General features: G+C 43.4%; 1 non-coding gene across 1 annotated transcript; it reads right to left on the bottom strand.

The window, feature by feature from the left end:
- Positions 1-4,407: 4,407 nt before the first annotated feature.
- Positions 4,408-4,480, bottom strand: TRNAY-AUA (transfer RNA tyrosine (anticodon AUA)). The gene has a single exon. It is a non-coding gene; the product is annotated as a tRNA-Tyr (tRNA).
- Between the last annotated feature and the right edge of the window lie 17,036 nt (positions 4,481-21,516).

Below are 21,516 nucleotides of genomic sequence, written 5' to 3'. Positions count from 1 at the left end.
ATCTAAAAGGATATTCATTGTATCATCTTTCATCAATGCAAAATCTTAGAGGAATAGCTTAAACATTTAACCACATGTCCTGGGTTAATTTCATTATAGTAGTAGGATGAAATTACATAGAAACATTCAGAATGATATCATAAAATTAATTAAGGGAGAAAAATGTTCATGATAGAATAAGTGACAAAATAGGCTATAAAACTAAACAATCTCATTTTATTTATCAATAATTATAGATGCATATATTCAGACTTTATTAGGGGAATTTCCAGATTTGTCAACAGTAGTCATGGCTGAGAAAAATAATTTTCTCATTTCTGCTTTCACTGTTTTAAAATAATCGCCTACAATAAAAATGTACAAAGTCATGTTTAAAATAAGTCATATATGTGTATATCAAAATAGAAACAATGTATAAAATAAAGCATAAATTTTACTTTTGTTGGGAGGTTAGGGTTGTTTGAAGAGTTTTATCTTCTCTTTTAATTTTTTCCAACTTTCAGCAATATTGCTTCTATAATGGAAGTATATAATAATTTGGAAGACCACCAACAAGGAACAGTTTATGATGACTGTGGTAAGAGCCAGAGCGATATCACTGGAGGTGGCTGATCACTGGTGGAGGATGAAAACAAGTCACAATTGTCTTATGTCAAGGCCGTTTGGGCTTTAAATTGCTCCTTCATACTAGAGTAGGGCTCACATTTCTTGGACAGAAGTTATTTCACTAACACCTCATCAGAATGGATTTTTTAAATAAAAAAAGATGCATTAGAACAATAGAGGGTCTTGTGCTGTTTTAAACTTAGTTTTAAAAATAAAAGCAAAACTGCTTTTCCCCCAGTACTATTTTATGCTTAGAATGGCTGATGGACCTGTGGTCGCTTGTTATGGCTGCTGTAACAGACTGCGTGACTGAAACAACAGAAACCTATTGTTCACAGTTCTTGAGGCTAGAAGACCAAGATCAAGATGTCAGCAGGACTGGTTCCTTCTGAGGACTGTGGTAGAAAGATCCGTTCCAGGACTCTCTTCTTGGACATGACTGAGCAACTAATACAATACACAAGCTGTAGCCTTTACATGTACTAGCCATCAGCTTTCACCCTGTGGGATACTCAATGAGGTCAAAGATGGATACACCAGAGATGAACAGGAGAGTTACTGGGTGAACCCCAAGGCACAGGGAGACCAATGGTTCCCGAGTATGATGAGTTTTTAGAACTGGGTTAGACCTTAGAGATAAACTGGATGACCCACTCCCTCATTTCTGATAAGACCCTAAATATCCAGTAGCAGCAGAATGGTTAAATTCAATAGAAGAATGATTGTATAATTATGGTAAATATTTGCATGCAAGGCAGGATGGAAACCCATTCTTAGGTCTATGCTCAAGGGAATAGAAATATATGCCACACAAAAATTTGCATACACATTTTCACAGCAGCATCGTTCATACTATCCCCCAAATGGAAATAACCCAAATGTCTTTCTGTGGATGAATGGTCACACAAAATGTGATACATTCATGCAATGGAATATTATGTGACCATGAAAAAGAATTAAGTTCTGATACTTGTTACAATGTGGATAAAGTTTGAAAATTTTATGCTAAGCAAAATAAGCCAGGCACAAAAGACCACATATTGTATGAAATACTCCAAATTTACATGAAATATTCAGAATAGGAAAATTCATGGAAACAGAAAGCATGCTAGTGAGGAACAGGGAATGACTGCTCCTGGGTATGGGTTTTTTTTTTAATAAAGTTTCCTGATGATGGTGGTGGCATAACCCTATGAACACACTAAAAACCACTGAATGGTATACATTATAGGAGTGGATTTTATGATATGTTAATTATAGCTCAATAAAGCTGTTATCAAATACAAAGGTGTATGAGAAGACAGAAGAAAGCTGTGTACAGAGGCTGTGGTTTGGAAATGGGGTATTCACTTTATGACTTAGGTATTTCTCTGAGAGCTGGAGGGGTGTACCTCCTACCGTGTGGAGGGAGAGGGGAAGGCACAGAAGGAGCTGAGACTGCATTGCCAGAGGATGGATGGCTCAGGCAGGGGATGCTGCTCAAGTCGCCAGAAAGATGGCAGGGGAGCAGAGAGGAAGACTGTGAATTTAGATCCAGCAGGAGAGATGCGAAGGTCAGATTAGGTTTAATCAGCCCCTGTAGTCCTGGGAGCCATGATGACTATACTAAAGAACATTTCACTTTAGACCATGTATTCTTGACATGGGTTTTTTAATGGGCATCCTCTGAAATCGTACACACATTTCTACATGTGTACAACTGATCCGTAATTTTTTGGAGGATTTCATGACTCAACAGATTTTCAAAGAGGTGAATGATAAAATAAAAAGGCCTAAGAATTGCTGCTATCAAGGATTTGTGTCAGGAATTACTCAATCTTTCCCCCTTCCCCACTCTGAGGGAATTCAGAGTAGAGAAAAATAAGATAGTGGTCCTAGAGAGTTAAGATGAATACCAAAAGAACAATTTCAATACATTCAAACTCTCACATTTTCTCATATACAATACGATAAAATAAAGTAAAATAAAATCATTAATTTGAGATATCTGTTTCATGATTACTGGTAATCTTTTAATGTTCTGACCAGATTCCCCCTCTACCCCCAACTAAAGCTCCTATATATCCTAATTCCTCACTTACCTCTTTGGAGCAGTCCCTCAGGGCTATCTGAGAAGCTCTATCCTAGCCTATAGTCCTCACTAAACCTGCCAAATAAAACATAGTTCTCAAATTTGAAGTTGTGTATTTTTCAGTCAACAGCACTGAGATTGAAGTTAATTACAGTATTCCTTTTCTATATGTCTCAGCATTTTCTAAACTCTCTACAGCCAACACTTTAAATTATAATAAAAAAAAAAAGGACAATTTTGGTGGGTTGGTTGGTGAAAAGTTTACATTTCAGAAATTTCCTGTTGTATATGTGATCCTGTTAGAATCTCCACCAAGAAGTCAGGAAAAGAAGTTTATAAAACATCTATTTGTTCCCAGTGAATTTGAAGTTCTTGCTTTGTTGTAAAAGAATGTAGAGATGAAGTGATAGTAAGAAGTGGATTTATTTAGAGAGAATCACGCTTCACAGACAAAGTGAGGGCCATCTCAGAAGGCAAGAAATCCTTGAAATATGGCATGGTTAGATTTTTATGGGCTGGGTAATTCATACTCTAAAGTGGGAAGATTATTCTAACCATTTTGGAAAAGGGCAAGGATTTCCAGAAAATGGGCCACCGCGTACTTTTTGGCCCTTTACGGTTGGCCTCAGAACTCTCATGGTGCTGGTAGGCATATCATTTAGCTTATGCTTTGTTATTTTGTTGTTGTTTAGTCATGAAGTCACACTGGATTCTTTTGCAACCCCATGAGCTGTGGCCTGCCAGCCTCCTGTGTCCATGAGATTTCCTAGGCAAGAATACTGTTGTTGTTTAGTCATGAAGTCACACTGGATTCTTTTGCAACCCCATGGGCTGTGGCCTGCCAGCTTCCTGTGTCCATGAGATTTCCTAGGCAAGAATACTGGAATAGATTGCCATTTCCTTCCCTTGGGGATCTTCCCGTCCAGGGATCAACCTTGTGTCTCTTTGGTGGATTCTTTACCACGAAGCCGACAATGAGCATATAATGATGCTCAAGGTACACTGGAAGTCAAATCATCTGCCATCTTGGACGCAATCAGTTCTAACCAGTCTTTGTCATGTCCTCTGGCTGTATCATTCTTTTAAAGGTTGTGCCCCGTCTCCTTCCCTTCTGTTTCATATTCAGCTGATTTTGGACTGTAGGGAAGCAAAACCTGTCATTCCAAAATGTCTCTTTAGCATGTGGATTATTTTGAGCTGAAAACAATCAATACCCAAAAAGACTCAGAAAGAAACTTTGACTTTCCCTCTCATTTCCTGAAACAATTTACATAAAAGGCCTGTTATTGCAGTAGTGCTGTTACCAGAGGTATCTGCAAAGAACATGGGCTAGTTGTGGTGGGGGACACCTGGCAGAGCCTAGAGATCAGAGTCCACTGTGTGTCCCATTGTCTCCGCAGGGCCCAGCAAACATTTGTTTACCAAACATTTGCTTTGTCCATCTCCTCCCCTTTGAAGTCCCAAACCACTACCCCTAGTATCTTAGTTTGTCTCTAGCTGAAGATGGTACTTAAGGTGAGAGTTTCAGCCATTCTGGCAAATTACAGTTTTCCTGGACCTCTCCCATGTATACATGTTAAAGAAAGAAAAAAAGTGAAGTCGCTCAATCGTGTCCAACTCTTTGCAACCCCATGGACTGTAGCCTACCAGGCTCCTCTGTCCATGGGATTTTCCAGGCAAAAAAATACTGAAAATACTGAAGTCGGTTGCCATTTCCTTCTTCAGGAGATCTTCCTGACCCAGGGATTGAACCTGGGTCTCCTACATTATAGGCAGATGCTTTACCGTCTGAGCCACCAGGGAAGTCCATAAGTGTTAAACGTTTGTTTAATTTTTTCCCGTTAACCAACTTCATTCTTAGATCAGTCAGAAGATCTTGAAGAGGATTTCTTTCTTCCTGAAGGTCAGTCTTGAAAATTCACAAGATAGTCTCCTGGATGTAAGGCTGCCAGGTCTAACGCCGTGACAGGCAGCCTTGATTAGGAGTAGGCCTGGTTTTCCGGGGTAACATGATTATCAGGCCACCTGGAGCCAGCCAATCAACATGTGCCTAGTAAGAAAGAGGGAACCTGTCAGGGGAAAGCTGAAAATCCCGCGAACGCCCAAGTTTGAAAAAAAGCCTGCAAAGGTTGGGGCCAATAAGATTGCTTTGCAAACATGTAACCAGTCTGCTTAAGCCAGCTACGACTGTTTATGCACACCCTATAAATTTGGGTAACAGCGTGGGCTCAGGGCTCTCTGACCCTGCACCACTGCGTTGGTTGCGGCAGGAGCCCTGGCTCGAGTCAGTAATAAACTTCCCTTTTTGCAAGTTGCATTGTCTTGGAAGCCTTCTCTATTCCCGCTCAGGGACTCGGACATCGGGCAAAACACGGGAAGCTTGGATACCCAGCACAGTCTGAGTGGTTTCAGTGCTGGACACTGCCTGGTGTCCTTCAGCAGATCCTGGGACTCCACAAAAAGGGACTTTCTTTTTCATCCCTACTGTGAACTACAAACCAGTGCTTGCTAAGGACATTTGCCATCTGCCTCTGCAGAGATTGAATCCTTTGCTGCTGCAGCTGTTGACCTTTGGCACACCCTGAGGGGAGATCAGGGTGGAGAATGAGGCACTTTGTGTTCCAGGGGAACTGATGAAACAGGCCTTTAGATAGTTAGATATTTTCAGGAACTAACTTCATGATCCCAATCCTTGCATCTCCTCGTATCTAGAATAGCACTAAATCCCTTCATGGTGACAGCAGCTCCTTGTGACTAGCAGAAAACCTTTCGTAAAGTAAGTACCTGATCGCATTGAATTCCCCCTTCACTGAATCGTCTATATTGACCTTCCCCCAAAGCCTCTTTGGAGTCATCTCGCAGAGCTATCTGAAGTGTCCCGGGCTGTAGTCCTCATTCTATTTTGCCCCAAATGAAACTTATCTCCCAACTGTCACATTGTGCATCTTTTTTAGTTGACACTATTCTCTTTCTTTCTTTTCTTTTTTTTTTTTTTTGACACTACTCTCTTTCACAGCAGAAATTACCTAAAATAAATCAAGAATGCCTTCTGATGGTGGAGCAAGCTCTCATGTGCAAGAGAGGGGAGGCCTTAGAGCTGATTTTTAGGGTAAGAGGTGCTCTTCTCTTTGGTGGCCGCTGGGGCAGGGTGGGTGTGGGAACCCTAATGCACTACCACACCGTCCCTGTCCCTTAGACACAGAGATTTTCTGCATGTGTGCACACCACCCTTTTTACTATGATTACCAATGGGTCCACATGGTAAGTGTTTCTGACGTAGGATGGCTTTGTGTATGCCATTCACTTAATCTTCGCAAGAGTCTGTGCCATCTGGATTTTCTTATTTCCATTTTATAGACAAGAAAACTGGAAACAGATAAGTTGGATGATTTACCGGAATCCCAAGATGTGGAGACACGTTTCCTGTAGGACCTCCGAGTTTTCCTGGGTAATTACGTAAGCTTGGGGAGTGACCACAGATTGCACGATGGCCCCTTCTATGTGTGAGGACAGTGTACTCACAGAGAATGACTGACTCACTGGGAGTTTTACTGTTTCCAAGCTGGAAGTATTTCAGGGCTCTGAAGGACACTCCCATGTAAGGAAGTGCCTGCTATCCTATGGGCCATTGGAGGGATGAAATGAATCAGAAGCTGGGCTCCCACACATCCTGCTCAGGCATCACAGACCATTCCTCCAGTTCAGCATGCCTCAGATTAATAAAGGTTCTGCTCTGTGGTCCTTCCTAGTGGTGGAAGAGGTTCCCCATCATCACTGGGGACTGTTGAGGGCACACCTGTATGAAGATGCTTCAAGCTATGCTCTGACACCAAATGAAGGCCCAGAGGAACTGTGGCTCTTGGCTTCAGGACTCACAATGTGTATTGTGGTAGCAACATAGCAGTCAGCAGATCTCCTCCTGAGTGTCTTCTGAGGTATTCCAGCAAAATCCTGAGACTTCCTGTGGCACTAGTGGTAAAGAACCTGCCTGCCAGTGCAGGCAGAGGAGGCAATGACCCCCGACTCCAGTACTCTTGCCTGGAAAATCCCATGGACGGAGGAGCCTGGTGGGCTGCAGTCCGTGGGGTCGCTAAGAGTTGGACACGACTGAGCGACTTCACATTCACTTTTCACTTTCATGCATTGGAGAAGGAAATGGCAACCCACTCCAGTGTTCTCGCCTGGAGAATCCCAGGGAGGTGGGGTGCCTGGTGGGCTGCCGTCTATGGGGTCGCACAGAGTCAGACATGACTGAAGTGACTTAGCAGCAGCAGCAGCAGCCAATGCAGGAAACATAAAAGGCACAGGTTCAGTCCTCAGGTTGGGAAGATCCCCTCGTGAGGGGCACAGCAACACACTCCAGTATTTTTGCCTGGAGGATCCCAAGGACAGAGAAGTCTGGTGGGCTAAGGTCCATAGAGTTGCAGAAAGTCAGACACAAATGAAGCCGACTTAGCACACTGACTCCCAACTAGTCTGGGCACCCAAACACCATGCGAACTACAAGGTGATTCAGAGCAACCAAACCAGCTTTTGAAGGGCTTCCCAGTAAGCTCAGACATGTGACCACTCAGATCCTCACCCCTGGGTCAGGAAGATACCCTGGACAGGGAAATGGCAACCCGCTCCAGTATTCTTTGCTGGAGAATTCCATGGACGGAGGAGCCTGGTGGGCTATAGTCCAAAGGGTTGCAAAGAGTTGGATGGACATGACTAAGCATGCAGGCACATTCTTAATAATGGATGATACAGACATTTCTCCCAGAAAATTCACACAAGCTAGGAAGCTAGCATGTCATTGCACATTTGCACGTTACACTGGGGGACATCGTTACAGGGCCTCATCTTCCTGCCCCCTTAGGTGCTTGAGTTCACTGGAGGAGACATCCACCCTCTCCCCTAATTGGCTACTACACCTACAAGGCATTGCTTCTTTAGACCTGTCTCAAATGCCTTGGGCACCAGACTGGGCTCACTTCCTGCAGATTTGGACCAATCCTAGAAAGGCTGTCTCACCCAGGCCTCAAAAGAAGGATGAGCACCTGAAGAGTACCTTTTATTTTATTGGATATTTTACATCTATTTCATAACATGGAACATATGTCCAGCCATTTCACAGTGAGTTGTTTTTGATGATGGCACTGTAGCTTTTTTCTCCCTGTTCATAGTCCAATGCTGAGCTATAATGACACAAATGCAGTTTGCCCCTCCAGGTTGATCCAGATTATACACCAAGGTGAGGATGCAGAACACAGTTTCATATTGAGACACACCAGAGCTTAAATAGCAGACAAGACCTCTGTTTCTCAAGAGCATTTGCAAACCACAGAATGTTCCGTGATGCAATTTTGCATAGTGAAGCCCTGAGATGCCAGGTTTAGTACAAGTTCCACTCATTCTGCAAAAACTAAGCTATGCGGACACATCTTTTGTAATGGGAACATTGAAGTATTCAAATCTTTGATGGGTTTGGTCATACTTCTTGGAAACATTTAAAAACATTTCTAAACTGAATGTTCAAGCTTATGGCTTCTCAAAGCTCCTCAAATGTCTTCAGCAAGACTGGCTTAAAGTTGTTCACTCCTAATATGGATCAGGTGGGCCTCTATGAAGACTGAAAACTCCATGCTCACCCAGGAGTTCCTTCCCAGATAGGATCTGTCTGACTCCTTGGGAGAGGGGAGGGACCTGGCTGGGAAACAGAGGAAAAGGATTCATGCTCCAAGTAAGACCAGGCTACACAGAACTGTATTGTTTGGAAGATGTTAGGAAAGCAGTGTGAGATGGGCCTCACAGATGGAAGGGCTGGGGTCCTCCCTGGTTTGCAGCCTATTAAAGTTTAAATGACCAACCTATTAGTGATAGTTACAGTTTACATTTTACAATCAATCATTTAAACTTTCTAAACTGTGGTTTTCTCAACTGTAAGACAGGAGTAACAGTTGAAACTATTGCAAGTGGCTTGTCTGGACACCAAAATAGGCCATCATTTTATACCACCACACCCTCTTCTGTGACAAAGACTTACTGGGGTTTCCCCTGGTGTCTCTATTGTATGGAATTAGAAAGATCCTGGAGAGAGGTTTTTTTCAGATCCTGTCAGAGGAACTTCTGATTCTAACAATATCCTCCCCACCTCTGGGGACTCCTCCCATCTCAACTGCTTCTCCATAAAGCAGTGATCTTGTTTCTAAAAATCAGACCACCCAGTTGCTCGCTGCTGAGTTGGTTCAAAGAAGGTGACTTGGGTTGTGTGAGGAAATCTCAAAAGATGTTTGGAGCAGTGGCAGCATTCTTGAAAGGTCATCTCAGAGAAGGACACAGGGCTCCAATGACTAAGAGGCAGGGGAATGGCTGGGATAGGAGGCTGGCACTGAGTTGGACCTGGGAGCAGAGCCTGGGGCAAGGGCCAGTGGCTGAACCCCAACGTGGGAAGTTGTATCAGTCATCTCTGACTGCTTAACAAAGCACCCAGGATGGGTTGTCATAGGCAACAGACATTTATTGTCTCACGGTCCCGGATGTTGGAAACTCAAGATCAAGGTGTCAGCTGGATTAGTTTCTCCTAAGGCTTCTCTTCTTGATTTGTAGAAGACCATCTTCTATCTGTGTCCTCACAAGTTTTCCCTTCTGTGCATATCTGTGCCTTAATCTCCTCTTCTTAAAAGGATATAAGTCAGATTGGATTAGGGCCCAATCTAATGACCTCATTTTTAACTTCATTGCTGCTTTAAAGATTATCTCCAAATACAGTTCCATTCTGAGGTACTGAGGGGGCTGGAACTCCAACATATGGCTTTCAAGGGACACAATTCAGTCCAACACTGAGGACAAGCTTGATTTGTGGCCCTTCAGCTCCCAGACAGGGAACTGAAGGAGGGAGGGCTGGGGACCAAAGTGCAGTTGGGACAGCAGAGGGACCTTTGCTGCAGTTCTGCTCATTGCCACACCACATTGCCCCAGGTCCTACTGCCTGCTTCCTACCAATCCTTGCATGGGCCTCTTGTCCATCACAGTAGCCCTGAGTACTGCTGTGTGGCTGGACTCTTCAGTAACAGCTCAGGTCCAGGGTCTATGGACTGCACATTATTCACCAATGATCAGGGTGTTGCCAGGAGCCATGGAGGAGGGAGTGGGGGATCCAGTTTTCTTTTTTACATGATCCATGTGGGTGGCCATGGTCACACCCACTTGGTGGATAAAGGGGAAGTTTGGTCTGTCTCTGGCTGCAGGGACTGAACAGCCTCCACTAGGGGTTTTCAATCTTGTCCATGAGTTTCTGATGATGGTTTCTGGCAGTCACCTGATGCTGAAGTGCAAGGTCTCTGACCCCCACTCACTAGGGTCCTCATACCTGGAAGCAACCTTGAGCCTCTGACTGTTCAGTGGTTCCTTCATTACCTCCCACAGCTTGTCCAGGGGATTCAGGAACTCTAAGTCACCTGCACTCCACAGGTATGTCTTCAAGAGGCCAAGTAATTATCTCCAGTCCATTTTTCTCTTCTCCTGCTGCTCTGCCACCTCCACACATCCTGAGAAGGGCAGGGAAGCTGTCTCAGCCCACCTGGCCTTCTCAGAGTCTCACAACCCACTATTGCCCAGGCACAGAGGATGAGGGTGCTGGGCCACTTTTCAAAGACATGGGGAATATCCCCAACTTTCCTACTCTTCCTCCCCTGTTCTCAAAGGACATCCATTCCTATCTGGTTGGGAATGTCTACTCCATCATATACTCTCACTTCCTTGCCTCTATGACATTTCCCTTTCCTGTCCTGTCCCTTCTCCTGGAAGATAAACCTTACTCCCTTGATCCTAATGACAGAGGGGGTACAGAGGTAGGGGAAAACTGATTGAGTGGCAGAGAAAATACATTAGAAGATATTGTTTATTGATAATAAAAGTATTAACTCCATTAATATGATAAATAATCAGAGGATGGAAACACAGCTTGTTATTACAGGGATGTCAACCCTATACTATAACTAATTAAAAATCACTTAATGATAGAAAGTCCTTCCATTAGCTGCAGAAACATATACAACTTAGTTATATGTAAGAGCCCTCAATTTCTTACTCAGGCTAAATCAGAGGCCAAAGAATGTAGAATTTTTCTCTTTCTGGTGGGTTTGTCTATTTCAGATCTTGGCACATCTATAAGAGTATGAATTTATGACCTTGAGTTAAGAACATACTGTGCTGGCCAAAAAGTACATAAAATGTTATGGAAAAATCAAAACAAACTTTTTCATCCAAGTTCAGTTCAGTCGCTAGTCATGTCCAACTCTTTGCGACCCCATGACCGCAGCACGCGAGGCCTCCCTGTCCATCACCAACTACCAGAATTTACCCAAACACATGTCCATTGAGTCGGTGATGCCATCCAACCATCTCATCCTCTGTCATTCCCTTCTTCTTTCGCCTTCAATCTTTCCCAGCATAGGGTCTTTTCAAATGAGTCTGTTCTTCGCATCAGGTGGCCAAAGTATTGGAGTTTCAGCTTCAACATCAGTCCTTCCAATGAACACCCAGGACTGATCTCCTTTAGGATGGACTGGTTGGATCTCCTTGCAGTCCAAGGGACTCTCAAAAGTCTTCTCCAACACCACAGTTCAAAAGCATCAATTCTTTGGCACTCAGCTTTCTTTATAGTTCAACTCTCACATCCATACATGACCACTGGAAAAACCATAGCCTTGACCAGACAGACCTTTGCTGGCAAAGTAATGTCTCTGCTTTTTAATATGCTGTCTAGGTTGGTCATAACTTTTCTTCCAAGGAGTAAGTGTCTTTTAATTTCATGGCTGCAGTCACTATCTGAAGTGATTTTGGAGCCCCAAAAAATCAAGTCAGTCACTGTTTCCAATTTCCCCATCTATTTGCCATGAAGTGATGGGACCAGATGCCATGATCTTAGTTTTCTGAATGTTGAGCTTTAAGCCAACTTTTTCACTCTCCTCTTTCACTTTCATCAAAAGGCTTTTCAGTTACTCTTCACTCTCTGCCATAAGGGTGGTGTCACCTGCATATCTGAGGTTATTGATATTTCTCCCGGCAATCTTGATTCCAGCTTGTGCTTCTTCCAGCCCAGCGTTTCTCATGATGTACTCTGCATAGAAGTTAAATAAGCAGGGTGACAATATACAGCCTTGATGTACTCCTTTTCCTATTTGGAACCAGTCTGTTGTTCCATGTCCAGTTCTAACTGTTGCTTCCTGACCTGCATACAGGTCTCTCAAGAGGCAGGTCAGGTGGTCTGGTATTCCCATCTCTTTCAGAATTTTCCATAGCTTATTGTGATCCACATAGTCAAAGGCTTTGACATAGTCAGTAAAGCAGAAATAGATGTTTTTCTCGAACTCTCTTGTTTTTTCGATGATCCAGTGGATGTTGGCAATTTGATATCTGGTTCATCTGCCTTTTCTAAATCCAGCTCGAACATCTGGAAGTTCACGGTTCACGTATTGCTGAAGCCTGGCTTGGAGAATTCTGAGCATTACTTTGCCAGCCTGTGAGATGAGTGCAATTGTGTGGTAGTTTGAGCATTCTTTGGCATTGCCCTTCTTTGGGATTGGAATGAAAACTGACCTTTTCCAGTCCTGTGGCCACTGCTGAGTTTTCCAAATTTGCTGGCATATTGAGTGCAGTACTTTCACAGCATCATCTTTTAGGATTTGAAATAGCTCAACTGGAATTCCATCACCTCCACTAGCTTTGTTCGTAGTGATACTTCCTAAGGCCAACTTGACTTCACATTCCAGGATGTCTGGCTCTAGGTGAGTGATCACACCATCATGATTATCTGGGCCATGAAGATGTTTTTTGTACAGTTTTTCTGTGTATTCTTGCCACCTCTTCTTAATATCTTCTGCTCCTGTTAGGTTCATACTATTTCCGTCCTTTAATGAGCCCACCTTTGCATGAAATGTTCCCTTGGTATCTCTAATTTTCTTGAAGAGATCTCTAGTCTTTCCCATTTTCCTCCTATTTAATACCTGGATCAGCACTGAAATCAAAGTTAATATTCAGTGAGTAAACACACAACTTTCAAAAGGATAAACTTTATAAATAGACAAATTTGATTTTCTAAAAATTTTTAGCGGCTTTTATTTAAAAGTAGGGTATGCTGCTGCTGCTGCTGCTAAGTCGATTCAGTTGTGTCCGACTCTGTGCGCCCCCATAGATGGCAGCCCACCAGGCTTCCCCATCCCTGGGATTCTCCAGGCAAGAACACTGGAGTGGGTTGCCATTTCCTTCTCCAATGCATGAAAGTGAAAAGTGAAAGTGAAATTGCTCAGTCATGTCTGACTCTTAGCGACCCCATGGACTGTAGCCTACCAGGCTCCTCCATCCATAGGATTTTCCAGGCAAGAGTACTGGTATAGAAAGAGGAGTACTCAAAAATTGAGATGTAAATTGATGTACCATCAGTTACAACACATGATGTAACACTGTCCCAATCTATCCCAGATGGGTAGTAGATGAAGACAGCTGCTCTTTGGAACTAAAGTCTGCCAAAGTCTTAAATTTTAATTCCTTTAATTCAGAGCTTGTAAATAATTTGAATTTCACTTGTGATAGACTTTGAAATGATAGTATACATAAAGAAAGGGTTTATTACACAAATTAACGTTGTATCCAGAGTTGTAAAAATATATTTAGCCTTGTGAATTGAACTATTCAAATACTTAAAATAGTTTGTAAACAAATGAAATAAATTGTCCAACAAAATAATGTTTATTATTATATAATATTAATAATTTTTTATATGTTAACACAGATCCTATGAGAAGGAATCTATTTCAATAAGTTTGGATGTCTCTAAACATGCATTATTTTTATGTCAGTGGTGAATTCAAGCAACATGTTGCTTTAAAAATTGCTAGTCATTAACCAATTATTAGAATATAAGTAAAATTCAAAATATAATGAAAGAACTTGGGGCTTCCCTGATGGCTCAGCAGTAAAGAATCAGCCTGCCAATGCAGGGGACACAGGTTCGATCCCTAGTCTGGGAATTAAGATCTCACGTGCTGCAGGGCAACTAAGCCTACGTGCCCTAGAGCCCATGCTCTTCAACAAGAGAAGCCACCACGCAAATTCCATGCATGGCAACTAGAGAGTGGCCCCTGCTCAGCACAACTAGAGAAAAATCCAAGCAGTGGCAAAGACCTATCACAGCCAAAAAATAAATATATATATATAAGAAAATAATAAATTTTTTAAAATGTTTAAATGAAAGAACACAGAGAAAGGAAAATATTATGTTCTAGTATTTTACTGGAAATAAATTATCTTGATGATGCAATTGAACAAAAGGAAAGAAAATCTTGTTTGAAATTTTTCTTACTAAAAAATTAAATCTTTGTTTTCCTATCATGAAAGGATGTACATCTTGAATGTACCCATTGTCTAAAACACCCTCCACATAGGCCAGGGAGTAAGGGTTCTGTTTCCAAAATTTACCGGGTATTCTGCCTCCAATATAATATAGTGGAGTGAAAACACCTAGCAAACTGTCACTCTTGCAGATACGAACCATCAGTCAGTTCAGTTGCTCAGCTGTATTCGACTCTTTGTGACTCCATGGACTGCACCATGTCAGGCTTCCCTGTCCATCACCAAATCCCGGAGCTTACTCAACCTCATGTCCGTTGAATCAGTGATGCCATTCAACCATCTCATCCTCTGCTGTCCCCTTCTCCTCCTGCCTTCTATCTTTCCCAGTATCAGGATCTTTTACAATGAATCAGTTCTTCCCATCAGGTGGCCAAAGTACTGGACTTTCAGCTTCAGCATCAGTGCTTCCAATGAATATTCAGGACTGATTTCCTTTAGGATGGACTGGTTGGATCTCCTTGCAGCCCAAGGGACTCTCAAGAGTCTTCTCCAACACCACAGTTCAAAAGCATCAGTTCTTCGGTGCTCAGCTTTCTCTATAGTCCAACTCTCACATACATACATGACTACTGGAAAAACCATAGCTTTGACTAGATGGATCTTTGTCAGCAAAGTAACATCTCTGCTTTTTAATATGCTGTCTAGGTTGATCATTGGAGAAGGAAATGGCAACTCACTCCAATACTATTGCCTGGAAAATCCCATGGATGGAAGAGCCTGATGGGCTACAGTCCATGGGGTCGCAAAGAGTTGGACACGACTGAGCAACTTCACTTTCACTTTCACTAGGTTGATCATAGCTTTTCTTTCAAGGAGTAAGTGTCTTTTAATTTCATGGCTGCAATCACCATCTGCAGTGATTTTGGAGCCCCCCCCCCTCCCAAATAAAGTCTCTCACTGTTTCCATTGTTTCCCCATCTATTTGTCCTGAAGTGATGGGACCAGGTACCATGATCTTAGCTTTTTGAATGTTGAATTTTAAGGCAACCTCTTTCACTTTCATCAAGAGGCTCTTTAGTAAATTCACTTTCTGCCATAAGGGTGGTGTCATCTGCATATCTGAGGTTATTGATATTTCTCCCGGCAATCTTCATTCCAGCTTGTGCTTCATCCAGCCTGGCATTTTGCATGATGTACTCTGCATATAAGTTAAATAAGCAGGGTGGCAATATACAGCCTTCATATACTGCTTTCCCAATTTGGAACCAGTCTGTTGTTCCATGTCCAGTTCTAACTGTTGCTTCTTGATCTGCATGCAGATGTCTCAGGAGGCAGGTAAAATGGTCTGATATTCCCACCTCTTGAAAAATTTTCCGTAGTTTGTTGTGATCCACACAGTCAAAAGCTTTAGTGTAGTCAATGAAGCAGAAGTAGATGCTTTTCTGGAACTCTCTTCCTTTTCTATGATCCAATGGATGTTTGCAGTTTGAGCTCTGGTTCCTCTGCCTTTTCTAAATCCACCTTGAGCATCTGGAAGTTCTCAGTTCACATACTGTCGAAGCCTAGCTTGGAGAATTTTGAGCATTACTTTGCCAGCATGTGAGATGAGTGCAATTGTGCAGCAGTTTGAACATTCTTTGGCATTGCCTTTCTTTGGGATTGGAATGAAAACTGACCTTTTCCAGTTCTGTGGCCACTGCTGAGTTTTCCAAATTTACTGGCATATTGAGTGCAGCACTTTCACAGCATCGTCTTTTAGGATTTGAAATAGCTCAACTGGAATTCCATCACCTCTAGCTTTGCCCATTTAACTTTGCACTCCAAGATGTCTGGCTCTAGGTGAGTGATTACACCGCTGTGATTATCTGGGTCATGAAGATCTTTTTTGTATAGTTCTTCTGTGTATTCTTGCCACCTCTTCTTAATATCTTCTGTTTGCTAGGTCCATACCGTTTCTGTCCTTTATTGTGCCCATCTTTGCATGAAATGTTCCCTTGGAATCTCTAATGTCCTTGAAGAGATCTCTAGCCTTTTCCTTTCTATTGTTTTCCTCTCTTTCTTTGCACTGATCGCTTAGGAAGGTTTTGTCACCTCTCCTTGATATTCTTTGGAATTCTGCACTCAGATGGATTTTTCTTTCCTTTTCACCTTTGCCTTTTGCTTTTGATATGAACTGTAGATTTTGTATCAAATATGAAAAACAACTACAAGAGGTGTGTGGCAGAGGTGGGCATTAGAAGACAGTCTATTTTTTAAAAACTTGAACAGACATTTTTCAAAAGCAAAGTTATGTTGGCCAATTAGCACACGAAGAGATGCTCTAGATCATTAGTAATTTGCATTAGAGAAATGCAGATGAGTCAGGATGAACTCCTCTCCACATCCACTGGGATGAATAAAGGAAAAACACTGTTCATTCCAAGTACTCGAATTTGACCAATTAGAATGGTGTGTCACTCTGGAAAACTGGCAGTTTCTTAAAATTTTACCTAGTTACATAACTTAGCCATTTCTTTCTTAATTATTCACCAAAATTGTCCACACAATTATGTGTATGTTTGGGGAAACACTGACTGCCCGGGTCAGGCACCATAGTAACCACTTGCATGAGTTATGTTAAATAGGAGGTCCATGTAAGGAATGTGGAATTAACGAAGTGAAAGAATTCAGGAAAGGTCAGAAGGAGAGAAGAGACGCCAGTCTATATGTCCAACCAACCTCCCATCATCCTCCTTGTTGGAATCCATCTTGGCTGCGAGATGCGTGTGCCACCAGGAAGGACCCTGGGTTAAGGTGATTCACCAGAAGCAACCCAGAAACTAACTCCATCACCATTAAATCTGAGACTGTGAGCCACATGGCAGAGTAGTCCTCCTGGGTTCCCTTGCCCTCCTACTCTCCACCTGGGCACTTCTTCGCAATCAAGTCTCTTGCTTTGTTAGCATGTGTGTCTCCTCAGACAATTCATTTCCAAGTATTATACAAGAGCCCATTTTTGGGGCCTGAGAAGGGAACCCCCTTCCCACAACATGAAGATGAATGTTCACAGCAGCCTTATTCACAATATCCTAAACACAGTGGCCACCCAAATGTCCATCATCAGGAGAATGGGTAACCAAAGTGAGGTATATCTGCTTAATTGTTAGTGAGCAACATGAAAAGACTAACTCCTGGGGTAAGTATGGGCAAATTTCAAAATCATTATGCTGAATGAAAGTAGCTGGTCACAAAAGACCACGTACTATATAACTTGAAATGTAAAGCATTAGGAAGTGCAAATTGGCCTTTAATTACAAAAAGCAGATTAGAGCTTGCCTATCTTGGTCTTCCTCATGGCTCAGATGGTAAAGAATCCATCTGCAATACAGGAGACCTGGGTTCGATCCCTGGGTTGGGAAGATCCCCTTGGGGGAGGGAATGTCTACCCACTCCAGTATTCTTGCCTGGAGAATCCCACCGACTGAGGAGTCTAGTGGGCTACAGTCCACAGGGTCGCAAAGAGTCGGACAGGACTGAAGCGGCTTATTAGCATGGCACGGCAAGGCAGGGGCAGAGGGAAGAATGAACAGCAAAAGAACAGGAAGAAACTTCTGGAGGTGATGGCAGTGTTCGGTCTCCTGTGTGTATGGCTGTCAAAACTCACTGCACTGTAGACCTTAATATGTGCATTATGTCAGGCGTACAAGGTATACCTCCCTCCATAAAGCTGATTTTTGAAATTGTTCCCAGCTCCTGCTTAGTGAAAAAGAGTAAAAGCATTAGGGGATCTGTTATTTTTCATGTGAGACTGGAGATGCAAGTCTTCCCGAGCCACTGATTTGTGAACTCTTGGAACAGGCAACCTCATTTCCAAGATACCCTCGGGCTGCAGAGAGAGAATCTGCCCAGTATTTGTATGCAGCAAACAGAACAGTAGGTCGTGAACAGACTTTAGCTTCTTTTCAACACAAAGTTTACTCTAAAAAGTAAGACTCTTCCCCTCAAAAAAGAGAGCAGTGCCTTGAAGAAACATTATCATCTCCAAGGAGATTGGCCACTCTCAGAAGAAGCACCCGCCTGGACATTTAAGCATCAGTTGTCATGGCAACTTCTCCATTCTGTCCCCAGCAATGACCCCACACTGACACGCAAAGATGCCAACTTGCACATCCAGTTTCTACTGCCTGGGAGAAAGATTTGTCTCTAAGGGACTGATTCGCTCACCTACTCTGGTACAGCCCTTTCTTGTGACAGCCTGGGCCTGGGGCAGGCCTATGTGGCAGAAGAACAGGGTGACTGTAGCTGTTCATCCACCTGCCCCAGGCTGTCAGCATGGTGTCCAACAGAGTCCACTTGGCCCAACTCAGAGGCCAGGCCAGGCTCGGCTGGGCAGATGGCTGCAGCCCAGCTTGATGGGTCCTTAATTGCTCATCGGTCAATGCCTAAAAACAAATGGCAAATTAATGGGAAAAGTACTTGCTGATATTCCATTAATAATAAAGTAAAAGGATAAGTTTGAGGCCCATATCTCCTACTTAATTTCTAAGTTCTTCTGTCAATCATTAGGTGAAAGTAGCAATACATATTTATCCATGATATTCATGTTTGAATGTGTATTAAGGAATGAAAATCATAATAAGCATCCCAGAAATCCTTATCAAAAAAAAACAGGAGAGAAAGAGATAAAAGAACTCTTGAGCTGTGACGCAGGCATCCCGAACAGCTAAGGACCTGCAGAGTGGGTTCTGTCCTGGTGGAGGCTCTGGAGCCTGGCTGACCCCTCCCACCTTGGTGCATCCCAGTGCTCTCAGTCATGTCCGACTCTTTGCAACCCCATGAACTGTAGCCCGCCAGGCTCCTCTGTCCATGGAATTCTCTAGGCAAGAATACTGCAGTGGCTTGCCATGCCCTCCTCCAGGGGATCTTCCCAGCCCAGGGATCAACCCCACATCTCTGACCTCTCCTGCATTGACAAGCAGATTCTTTACCACTAGCACCACCTGGGAAACCCATTTACACTATCCTATCATCTGAGGCTGAGGAAACAGTCCTGGGAGTTACAACCCTCCTAGGAAGTGTGCTCACATCTAGGGCACAGCGAGGACTCCGAGGGCCAGGGGGACCTCAGCTCTGACAGGATGAGCCTATAGTGAACACCTGAGATTCAACCACCAGCTGCTCTGGCCCCAGAGGAGGCAGTATAGACCCCTCCCAGCAGCAGTGGTTCTTAATGGAGACCTGCCCAGAGCCCAGAACAGCCCAGCAATGCTGTGCTCACAAGCACAAATTGTAACATGTCAAATCAATTTAAAAAAAAAATTGAAAAAAAGAAAACTGACTTTAAAAGAAAAGGAATACTTGGTCCTCAGTCTCAATATTTTCCAATTAACAAGTGAAAGAGAATTATTGATTAGGAAGGAAGAGTAGACCCAGATACATTGGTTCTAAGTTCTGTGACTTTCCTGGATTCTGATGCGAATCTGCTTCTGCTTTTTCTTCCCCCATTTGCCAGTGCTTGTAAGCTACCCCACCCCTCTCTTTTTCCATCCCTCTGTCCATCTGTCTCTCTCTGGCTCTGGGAACTGTAGTATCCCTTGTCATGGGCAGCTCAGGGAGGGGTATGGGGGAAAGGAATGAAAGGTCACCGAGGACTTGGAGCAGAACCAGCTCTGAAAGACCAAATTCCAGGCCCTGAGAATGTCACTAGTGTCAGATCAAGGTTAGGAACAAGAAATTGGGGCTGACATTTAATGGGGGGATGGAGAATGGGAAAAAGAAAATGCATAGAATTTTTTCTTAACCCCAAAGTTTACCATGCCCCCATTATAAAGAAAGAATAAAATTTAAAAAAGCTTAGATATTATATCAGTAACTAACTTACTTCTGAAGAGGGTGTGCACAAAGAGGAGACAGAGAAAGCCAGCCCTAATGACAAGGACAGGCTCTGGAATGCTGACAAGGGGAATGACTGAGCAGCAATTTCGTTTTCCACACCAGAGTAGAATTTACATTCAATTCAGGAGCCCTGAGAGGAATTTCCCCATCTCTCATTTGGCCCCCTGAATCTTCTGACTGGAAATATCTCTGAGCAGATGCAAATGTCAACAGTGGGGAGATCTGGTTGACAAAGAGAAGTAGCCTTTGTATCTCACTGCAGTTGAAAATAAAATAAAATTCCTAGTTTCATGGGCATAACTGCCCTTTTGTCAAAAGCAGGGATCGGGGACAGGCTGGGGATTAAGTGGAACAGGCTCTTCATCCAAAAAGGCATCTTTTAGTGACTTGGCCAAGGCTGGAGGAATGGGGCCGAACAGACCCCGTGGAGGTTGTTTCCAGAACAAGAGAGCAAGAGAAAGGGTGAAGATCACCTCTTGTTTCCTGAGGAAACTGCAGCCATGTGCTAAGAACCACCTCTGCATTCAGGAAAGGATGCATGTTTGAGGCTTCGCAGGTGGCTCAGAACTTACCTGGTGGCTCAGATGGTAAAGAATCTGCCTGCAATGCAAAGCAGGAGACTGGGGTTTGATCCCTGGGTGGGGAAGACCCCCTGGAGAAGGAAATGGCAACCCACTCCACTATTTTTGCCTGGAGAATTCCATGAACTGAGGAGCCTGGAGGGCTACAGTCCGTGGGTAGTAAAAGGTCGGACCCGACTGAGCGACTGACACCCTTCACAACTGAGCAAGGATAAAACCAGTGCTGCCTGCTGTTTACTACCTCTGACAGCTCTGTTGACAACCCTGTTACTACCTGTGACAACTACCTGCAACATCTCTCCGGACTGCCCCTGCTGGCGTGGTGGCTGGAGTCCTGGACTGCAGGAACTGGTGTGGTTCCCTGCGGCCTCTGTTGCTTAGAACCCATGCAGCTTCCAGCAGTTCCAGCTTCCCCACATGGAGGTGACCACTGAGATCTGGGATTCGAACTCATGGTGGAGGAATATATTTACGAAAAAGTGGCGAGACACATGCCTCATCCATCATCATGATTATTGGTGAGCATTCATTTGCAGCTCCGGGTCTGTGTCGCGCTCTGTGAAAGTGAGTAAGAGCAACACATGGCCCCTGCCTTGGGCTGCCCAACATGTGGTTAGAGAGGGGCACGTGCTCTTAAAAAGGATGAAACCAGGGCTGTCACATAGAGCCAGCACCCCAACCTCCTCTTATTAGATATGTGTGTGTATACAGACATACTTTGTAGTTTTACATAAATATGTAAATATATAAATATAAGTATATTCTTCTTTTTGGTTCCAGGACCCCTCTCACCCCCAGACCAAAATTCACGGATGCTTGAGTCTCATACAAAACGTTATGTGCTGTATATCTGTGTCTCTTTTTCTGTTTTGCATATAGGGTAAAAACCACTACAATATTGTGAAGTAATTAGCCTCCAACTAATAAAAATAAATGAAAAAAAAAAAAAAAAACTTCATGTGCTTGCTAAGTCATTTCAGTCATGTCCAACTCTGCAACCCTGTGGACTGTAGCCCTCCAGTCTCCTCTGTCCATGGGATTTTCCAG

This window comes from Dama dama, chromosome 16, assembly GCF_033118175.1.
Source record: "Dama dama isolate Ldn47 chromosome 16, ASM3311817v1, whole genome shotgun sequence".
Classification (NCBI taxonomy): Eukaryota; Metazoa; Chordata; class Mammalia; order Artiodactyla; family Cervidae; genus Dama; species Dama dama.
This window is presented reverse-complemented; position numbering and strand designations above follow the sequence as displayed.